A 9,437-nucleotide genomic window follows, 5' to 3' on the forward strand; every position below is an offset into this window, starting at 1 on the left:
TACCTGTGTTAGAATGATTTCAATGATGCTTTTCTTTTATAAATAGCCTCAGGCACATCACGAATTAATGTCCAACAGTAATCAGCTAGAATGTTAGTATTCCATTTCCTTTTATAGCAGCTTTCCATCACCAAAATGTCTTGGTGGAAATGTTCAGCGTGTTCATCACTTATGTCTGTGAGGTTGCCAGGAAAAAATTCAGATGTGAGTGGAGGATATGTATTAAGCCATTACATCTCATAGCTCTGTATGAAGTAAGAATTTTATTAAAAATATTGTGCTAATTTTCGGATTTTTGTTGCCGAGAAATTGCTTGCAAACATCTTTAAATGAAGCCTAAGCTGCACTTTCTACTTTGTTTAAAATTGAGTTAAATACATCATCTTTGATCAGCTTTCTTATTTGAGGACCAACAAATATTCCTTCACTTACATTGCAATTATAGTATGCAATTTATCCTTCACTTACATTTTGAAATTTCTGCCTGATTTAAAAAACATCCAGAACTATCCTTCTTCATTGCTTTTACAAAATCTTTCATTAGTCCTAGCTTGATATGGAGAGGAGGGTTAAAATTTTTTTGGGATTCAACTAAGGGCTCATGCACATATTTTTCCCATTTGTAATTACAAATGGGAAAAAAAAAGTTGTCTCATTTCTTTCACTTTTTGGTAACATAATGTTTATCTCTACCACGGCTGTCCCATTCGCAAAGAAAACACATGTACTTATAGCTATTTTGATAGGCATAGCTTAAAGTTATGCCTATCAAAATAACAATATTTGTTAATAATTGTTAACAAATTTATTAATTTGTCAATAGCTTATAGCTATTTTTGTTATAGGCATGCAACTGCATGCCTATCAAAATAGGTATACTATAATACTAATACTAATATATTGCATACTATATGAGGAGCTCATGTCTTATCCTGATCACCAATTTTACACTGAAAGTACAAATGATACGCTTTTTTAATTAAAGGTGTAATGTTTTTTCTATTTGATTTTATGGTAAACTCATCACATACATAACAAAAGGCACCCACATCATTTACACAATTTTGAGGCATTATGACACTGCACTGTTAACAAACATAAGATAGCAATAAGACTGAACAACATTAATTCATTCCTAAATCCAGTGCTTAATACAAACAACACAGGTTTGTTTTCAGCTACATGTTTTGACCTGCACAGTCATGATTAATCTTGTCCATTAAGGCTCACTCTTCGGTGTTAGATATGATATCATAATATGTGACTATGATATGATTTAATTCTTTGTGTAGTGTTGTTTATTTACAGTTTACAATTTATGTTAGCAAATTTAAACAATAAAAAATGAGCTAACAAAATACAATACAGGAGCTTAAAATACTAACCATATGTTGAAATATGAAAAATCCTTTAATTAAAATTGAAAAGTTTTTTTAAAATGGTGGGTGATAGAAAGATTCTGAATTCATATTCCTTTTCAGCATCAAAATCAGATTAAAATAATGTATTGCATGTTAGGAAACAAAAATTATGTTTATCAATGATGTGTATAATTAATAAACACCACCATTCAACTCTTAAAAATAACAAGCTTTAAATAGATTTAATTTTAAATAGCTTTTCAAAGTAATATTATAACTTATGATGAATCTATGAATTGAAAAAGCTTATGATATAATGATTGATAAATTTATAGTAAATTATTTTGGTGTTCATAAATGGTTTTTATTAATCAATAATTATAATACACTATTTATTCAGCAGTGAGGCCTGCTGAAATTAGGTTTATCTTTCTTGGACAAATTTGTGCAAACTTTGTTCACAAATTCCTCTGAAACGGGAGTTTACTATTCAAGTATTGCACAATTCAATTCTGGTATTACTAGTTACATTGATTACAGAGCTATATTGACTTTTATGAAATAATCGATTTATTAAATTACTTTCCAAATACATAAATTTAAAAAAAATTATTTGGTTTTTTTTGTGGTCATTAGTTTAGTAATGATTTAAAAACATATGTTCAAGTTAATGTCATAATGTTATCAACAACTGATTTGAAGTTTGGATCCTTCTTATTGCTCAAAAAATTTGATTACTATGTCTTTAAAGGCTTTCCAGGTTTCTTTTTCTGCAACTTACATTTGTTCCTCAAAATTACCATCTTTGAGAAGTTTTCTTATATCATGACCAGTAAAGACATCCTCTTTTAATGTGGTGATTGATAAGACTGGAAATTTGTCACAGATGTATTTAAAACATTTACCTTCTTTTGTTAAGGCTTTGACAAAATCGCTTGATCATGTCTAACTTGATATGCAGAGGAAGAAAGAAAACATTATTTGGATGTTTGAGAGCTTTTTGGAGCACATTTTTGGTTTCAGGTTCTAATAACGCTCTTTTTGGCCAATCTTTCCTTATCCAATGGTTTTCTCTGTCTCTGCTATCACATTCACACAAAAGACAAGAAAAATTTGTGTATCCACCTTGCTGTCACAGGAGCAATGATATTATTTTGAGATCACTGCATCTAATCCACTTATGATTGACATTTAATTTTATCGACAACAAATTCAAAATTGTCGTAACCCTCTTTTAAATGGACAGAATGTCTGACAGGTATTCTTGGTTACACATTCCCATTGTGAAGAAGGACAACTTTGAGGTTTCTTTTGGATGAACTTATGAAGTCTTCAATTGGTACTTTCATATGGAATGTTAAATCAGTCAAAAGTCCATGTACATCAGTACAGAAGACTAATTCTCCTTCTTCCAAAAAATATGGAACAAAATCCTTTTCTCTGTACCTGAACCATGAAAATGAGGTGCCAGCTGCTAGCAGGTTCCTCTCTTTAAGCCTTAAACCAAGCGATGTTTAATTTTCTTTGGTCAGATGTAAGTCTCAAACCAAATCATTTAGTTCAGACTGTGAATAAAGCTCTAGTCCACAGCTACCTCAGGGTTCGTACTCCTTGATGTTATCTTTATTTAAATCACTTCTGGAATCCGCCTATTTCAGGTAAATATTCTGGTGGAATTTGCACTAGTATATCTGGATTATGCACTAGGAACTGAGCATAAAGCAGATGGCATATTTGGATAGTGATTCTTCTTTTACTTTTCAAATTGTAACTATGAACACCAGTTGAACAATCGCACCATGCATTGGGTGGATTTCATGGCTCTCGCCACACCATTGGAACTCCAAATCTGAACACTTCTTGTTCACCATCTAAATCCTTCAACAAATGTGTAGCAAAAGTAGTGGGTGCCCACGTTTTGTCTTGATCTCCTATTTTCACTCCGAAATATGTGAGGTACACTTGTCCATTGAAACTTGTTATAATATATTTTTTTTGCCTTTCCACCACAAATGTAAAAAAAAGAATCTGCAGATTTTTTGCGAACCTTTTGAAGCCATTCTGAAAACAGAAATTTTGATTTATGGCCTAAAAATATATTTTCCACTGACAAAAACGCATCTGATCACAGAGGACAGAAAAAACTCAATTTACCAGAAGACTTTTTATTTTTATTTTTTTTATTTATTTTTTTTTTTTTTTTTTAGGAGATGATGGTTGAAAAGGCACTGCTAGTAGTAGCACGGTGCATGAGTGGTGCAGAAAGCTGCTGGTAAACATCATATATCTTGTTAAGTCTTGTCACAAGCTGTTGACTTCATGCATTCACTGAGCAAGGGAGATCCAACTCTCCACCGTCATTTTCAACCCAACCCACCCACCACCCATCTCATCAGACTACTCAGCTGTTTAGCTATAAGTATGCATAGTGTAAGTAAAAAAGTGAATATATTATATTAATTTATTATAAAAAAATGTTTCATATCTATTTTATAGTATTACATATTTGCAATTTTTCAACTTTTTACAGCTTTTGAAATTCACAATTCGCAAAAAATCCTGATGTGATGGAAAAAAGTGAAGGTTTTTTCAGATTCAGCGCTAAAAAATAAGTAGGAATCGACTATTAAAGTTAAAAAACATTCCACAACCCAAATTTTGCAGGCTTGTGTTATTAAATGTTACTAATATAATTTGAAAATTATAATAAAAATTACATACATGAATCCAATTTGAAAATCTTATATATTTGTGATGTCTATAAATTTATGTATATTTTTCAAAAGTTTATCTTAAGTTGATCATTTCAATTCAAATTGAATACATAAATATCAAATGAATTAAAATCACTGGCACAGCCTGTTTATGGCATTAGACAACCCTAGTAGATAAATAAATAAAAACAAAATTAACAGGTAGTATATATAATGATATAAATTATAATTCTTTATTTTTTTTACAGCAATAATACAAACATACCTTTTACATTAATTTGAGTAATTACATAACATTAATTAAATGATAATTTTATAATAATGTCTTTTTTCGTACTTACAGCTTAGAATTCTTATCACCTAAAATTATTTATCTTACACATTAAAATATTTATGTAATAAGAAGAAAATATACTATTTGCAATCTGATATTTTGATACAAAGTAATATCATTTCAATAAACACTTCGGTTTTACATCTGCATTCTGTTATAATTTTTTATTTTATTTTAAAGAGCACCAAATTCAATATAAAAAAATATATCTAATGGATATTTTAATGTTGTTTCAGAAGCATTATTTCTTATTTTTGAAATACAGTATGAGAAAAGGTTCTCTTTCTTTAAATTTGAAGTAAGTTGAAAAATTGTAATAACTTATGTTATTTTCTTTGTTATTCATTATGTAGGCATATTTTCATATTTTTGCATATTTTCATATTAATGCTTCTTCAAATTGTAATAATTTTTAAATGGACGACAAGGTATTTTCAGCCTTATATGGCAGATTGAGATATATTCTCTGTTTAATTGAATAATACACAAGTAATATTGATGATTACCTAATCATAAAAAAATTTAAATATGGAGAACACAAAAGGTCCTTAGTTTGATAGTGGTAGTCTTCAAAAACCTTAAAAACTGGCATAGCTTTACTTCTATTTGTTAGCAGTCATTTGTGATACAAATGTTGTCATGGACAACAACAGCAGGTAATTTCATGTATAAAATGGTTTAAGCATAAACCATTAATATTATTAAGTTATGTAAATCAATGATTGTTACTCATGTAAAGGTGTAAAGTACATAAATAAATCACATTTTAATGTTTCTGATTTCAGCCAGATGAGGTTTTTGAAGTACTACCAATTTTATTAGGAAGTTACATATTTTATGCTGTTTTATGATTACACAGTACCATATATTATTATTCTTTTTTTTGGATTTGTTTTATATTTGCTGAAATATATCAACAGCTACTGTGTATTTATGTGGAAAATACGAGTATCAACATTGCTAAGGTGATTCTGATTCTGATGTTTATTAGTTTACATTATTGATTACTAGTGACATATTTAAATATGAATTTTTTTTCCTAATGGTATTCTTTATTGTAAAAATATTTTTTTTTTAAATTTTATATAGCACATTATATTTAATGCTTCTATAGCCATCTGAAATTTAATTATTTTCATATGAATTAATAGTTTTTAAAATTAAATCTGATATTCCTGTTTTGTATATGAGTGAGTATGTAGTGTATTTTTGAAGAATATTTTATGTACTTTTCTAATAAGTACCAAATTTTTTTTAGAACAGAAAAATTCTCATTTTCAGATATTTATATCATGTTTATAATCAAACCTAACTTATTCAATAAATGTGCCAGCATTTTAAAATGTTTCTGTGTAATATAAATGTGAAAGAAAATAAATTGTTTACTGTAATTTTAATTTCTTTTTATTTTACACAGAATTCACGTACTTGCCAAACATTATACTCCATATAAAATTAAAAATATGAGATATCAGATAAATTTTACCCTGGTACTTCTTAGTAATTAAAGTTTTGTTAGAGAAAGTGTAACATATTTACTTTGCTATTAAATAAGAAACTACTTAACATAATATTTTCAATAAAACTCTTTGTTCTCTGTACAAGACAGTATTCTACCTAGAAAAAAGAAGTGTTAGCAAGTTATAAAAGTAAAAAAGCATGTTATTAATAAATAAAAAGTTACAAAAATAAATAATAAAATAGAATTATATGTTTACTTTTCTTTTATTATGATTGAATATTTAAAATATTGTGTTAATTTTTTTTTTAGTCACAGAATAAAACTTCAGTTTCTGAGTAATTTAAAAAAAAATTGAATGTTTTATATTGTTTTCTTTTTTTTTGTGACAAGAATTTGTAATTATGTAAGGTAGATGGGTTCTAGATCTCAAACTTTAAAATTGTATGTAAGTTGAGATTTTTTAATAAAAATTTGTATACATCAAAATAAGTTAAAATTAAATATCTAGATAAATAAGTTATACAGTTTTTTTAAAATATAAAAATAGTACTGTAATATGAAAACAATAATGTTTAGAAAAGAATCTTTTTCTTAGTTCCTGATCTCTTTCAGTTCATGTGATATCCATTCTCATATATACTAGGGTTGGCAAGAAAGTAAAATCAGTTTTCACAAATAGTTAACTTTACGTTTGTTTTGAATGACTTCTGTCAATGTTATGATTTTTCTCTTTTGGCATTTTATAGCTGACAATTTTAGCTTAATTTAGAAGCAAATTGAGTGTAATTATGTTTAAACATTTGTTTAAACTAAACAAAATGTTTAGTTTATGGTCAATTATAGTATGGAGTGCAAAAATGGACATTTTAAATTTATTTTACTTTTTAAAGTAATCCATAAAGACTCACAAAGAGATATGTGAAGTTTATTGTGTTGAAAGCCTAACAGAACACACGTGTCAGAATTAGTTTAAAAAACTTCATTCTGGAGATTTTTCATTTAAAGATTCACTTTAAGATGATCAAATCTGGTCGATCTACAGAAGTCGATGAAGGCTAAATTAAGCCATATTTGAATCAGATTGTCATGTAACTGTGCAAGAGATTGCAGAGAGGTTAAATGTATCATACAAACTGAAAGTCACATCAAATGTCTTGGACTTAATAAGAATATCAATATTCGGGTTTCATACGAATTAAAAGAGATTCATTTAACACAGTGAAAAATCAATGAACAAATCCAATGAAGTCGACCCCTTTTTTCTAATTAATTATGACCAGTGATAAAAATGGATCATCTACAATAACATAAATCAAAAACAATCATTGTCCAAGTATGATGAACTAGTTCAAGCCAAATCAAAAACTGAATTTCATTAAAAAATCATCATATCAATTCCTGGGATTACAAAGGTGTTGTGTATTTTGACTGCTTCCAAGGAACCAAACAATAATTTGAGATATTTACTGTCAAAAACTAATGAAACTAATGAAAGAAGCAATCAAAGAAAAATGGTTCTGAAAGTTTTAAAGAAAAATCAGTGCAAAGCCTCAAACAGCTTTGATAACTCAAAGAAAGTTAGTGGAGCTTGGTCAGGAAGTAATGTCTTATCCCTCGTATAGCCCTGATCTTGGACTATCAGATTACAATTTTTATTTTGAAGTTTGCAAATTTCTTTGAATGGTACAATTTTCACTAATAATGATGACCCTTATTTTCACTCGAATCAGTTTTTTGCTTATATGGACCAGAAATTTTAAGAGACAGAATCATGAAGTTGAAAGAAAGATAAAAGGTTATTAGGCAAAATAGAAAATATATAATTGATAAAAGTTCATTCATTCTTTGTTTAAAAAAAATTGAGTTTTATTTTGCACTACAAAACCGGAATTACTTCTTGCCAACCCAATATAAATTTTTTATGCGTTGCTCTAAGAATTTATATAAAAAAATTAGTGGTTTCAAAATCGTTGGATTAAGATTTAAAATTTTTTCAGGGTTAGTCGCGTATTCATTAGCCTTTTTTATAGCATTATTTAGATTTTTTTTTGTTACTTAAAACTATCAGGCTATTTTTCTATGTTCATTATATTTCTGCATTTATTTATCTCCTTTTAGTTCCTTTCTATTTCTTTTATTTAATTTAATTTTTTTTGTCATGTGTTCTTTCCTTTCCAAAAGGGTTTATTTGCTTTTCATTGCTCATTTTTTCTTCTTTACTTTTGAGGTTTTACCACTCCACCTTTATATGTTATCCTTTAATTGCAGTATCTTTCTTAATATTACTTTTTTTTGTTTTAAAGTACTCAGTAATTCTGTTTTTATCTTTTGATTTTCTTAACTAGTATTGAATTTCTTCATTAGTGTCTATTGTCATGAAAAGCTATACTTTCTCAGTATTCTTTTGTAATCTTTATTTAAAAAAAAACAAACTAAGCTTGTTACAAACAGTTGTATATGTTTCTAATTTTATAGGCCTGAGAAAATCATTTATATATATATATTCTTTTATATTAAGAAAATAAAAAAGCTATCAAGTCTTGAAAGGATATTTTAAATGGTAATTTAACATAAAATTTGTAATTTCTATTTTTAGTATTTATGATTTTCAAATGAAGTCAATGATTGTAGGTTAAATAACAGAAAAAAATCATAACATTATCTTAAGAAACAATAATGAAAGAACAGTTTCATTGCAAAAAGTAACTGTTTGAGAATTAAAATCCCCAGTAGCAATACTGTTGATGAGAAATGGATTCAATTCATCAATATTGAAGAGACAAAGTCTTTAAATTAACAAACAGTGCAGCAATGGTATGAGGGACATTTTAAAGAATGACTTTCTTGTGACTGTCATAAGGTAATCAAAGACCAGTGATGTGATGAATAAATCATTAGATCGTCAAAAATAATTGAAAATATATTAAATCAAAAGGATATCTTATGAGAGTCAAACAATCGAATGAGTAGTTTATTTGAGTGTATGTTATTTAAGGTATTCTACTATAAAATAGATAAGAATATCCATGTAAATTTGTGAGATAATGGCAAATGATTTAAATAATTTTATAAATAATTTAATGCAGGTTAACAGAGTAAATACTTGTTTATTAACCTCTATTGCAACCGACTTGATATTTTTATTTTTCTTTGGTCTATTTCAATTTTTTTTATTTCTTTTGTTTTTTCATTATATTATCATTTTTTTTATTGTGCTTGGAACGTGTACTTTATGCTTCTTCATAAGTGATTGTTATTTTGAAGTTGTATTATTATGTTATGTAATCAGCTTAGATACAAATAAAATTGTGTACACTCTTGAGAATTCTATCTTATAGAAAAACAACAGTATTCAACTGAACCCATTAAGACCAATCTTTGTTTTGTACAAAATATTATTATTGTTATTAAAAGTATTAAGATGTCCATTATTGCTGTTATGTTTGATTATATGACCTTTTTAAACTAAATCTAATTTATTTTAGCAATTTAATATTCTTTTAGATTAATAAAATAATATGATTTACATAAATAAATTATATTTTATAAAAAAAAAATTTTTTTAA

General features: G+C 27.2%; 1 protein-coding gene and 1 long non-coding RNA gene across 6 annotated transcripts in view; both read left to right on the plus strand.

Moving 5' to 3' along the window:
* LOC142332566 (putative prefoldin subunit 5) overlaps positions 1-9,437 on the plus strand; it is an 85,773-nt gene that overhangs the window by 36,842 nt on the left and 39,494 nt on the right. For 2 of the 5 annotated variants that reach the window (XR_012758329.1, XR_012758330.1), the window contains exon 5: positions 3,569-3,791. The exons of 2 other annotated variants lie outside the window; for them this stretch is intronic. The gene's annotated coding sequence lies outside the window, so the exon portion shown is untranslated. Of the gene's footprint in view, positions 1-3,568; positions 3,792-3,891; positions 9,429-9,437 lie in introns of those variants that run through there. One more of the 5 variants, XR_012758327.1, reaches the window with a different exon arrangement.
* On the plus strand, positions 4,644-9,428 carry LOC142332568 (uncharacterized). The gene is made up of 2 exons (XR_012758331.1): positions 4,644-4,707; positions 5,195-9,428. It is a non-coding gene; the product is annotated as an uncharacterized LOC142332568 (long non-coding RNA).

This window comes from Lycorma delicatula, chromosome 11 (genome assembly GCF_047948215.1).
Source record: "Lycorma delicatula isolate Av1 chromosome 11, ASM4794821v1, whole genome shotgun sequence".
Lineage (NCBI taxonomy): Eukaryota > Metazoa > Arthropoda > Insecta > Hemiptera > Fulgoridae > Lycorma > Lycorma delicatula.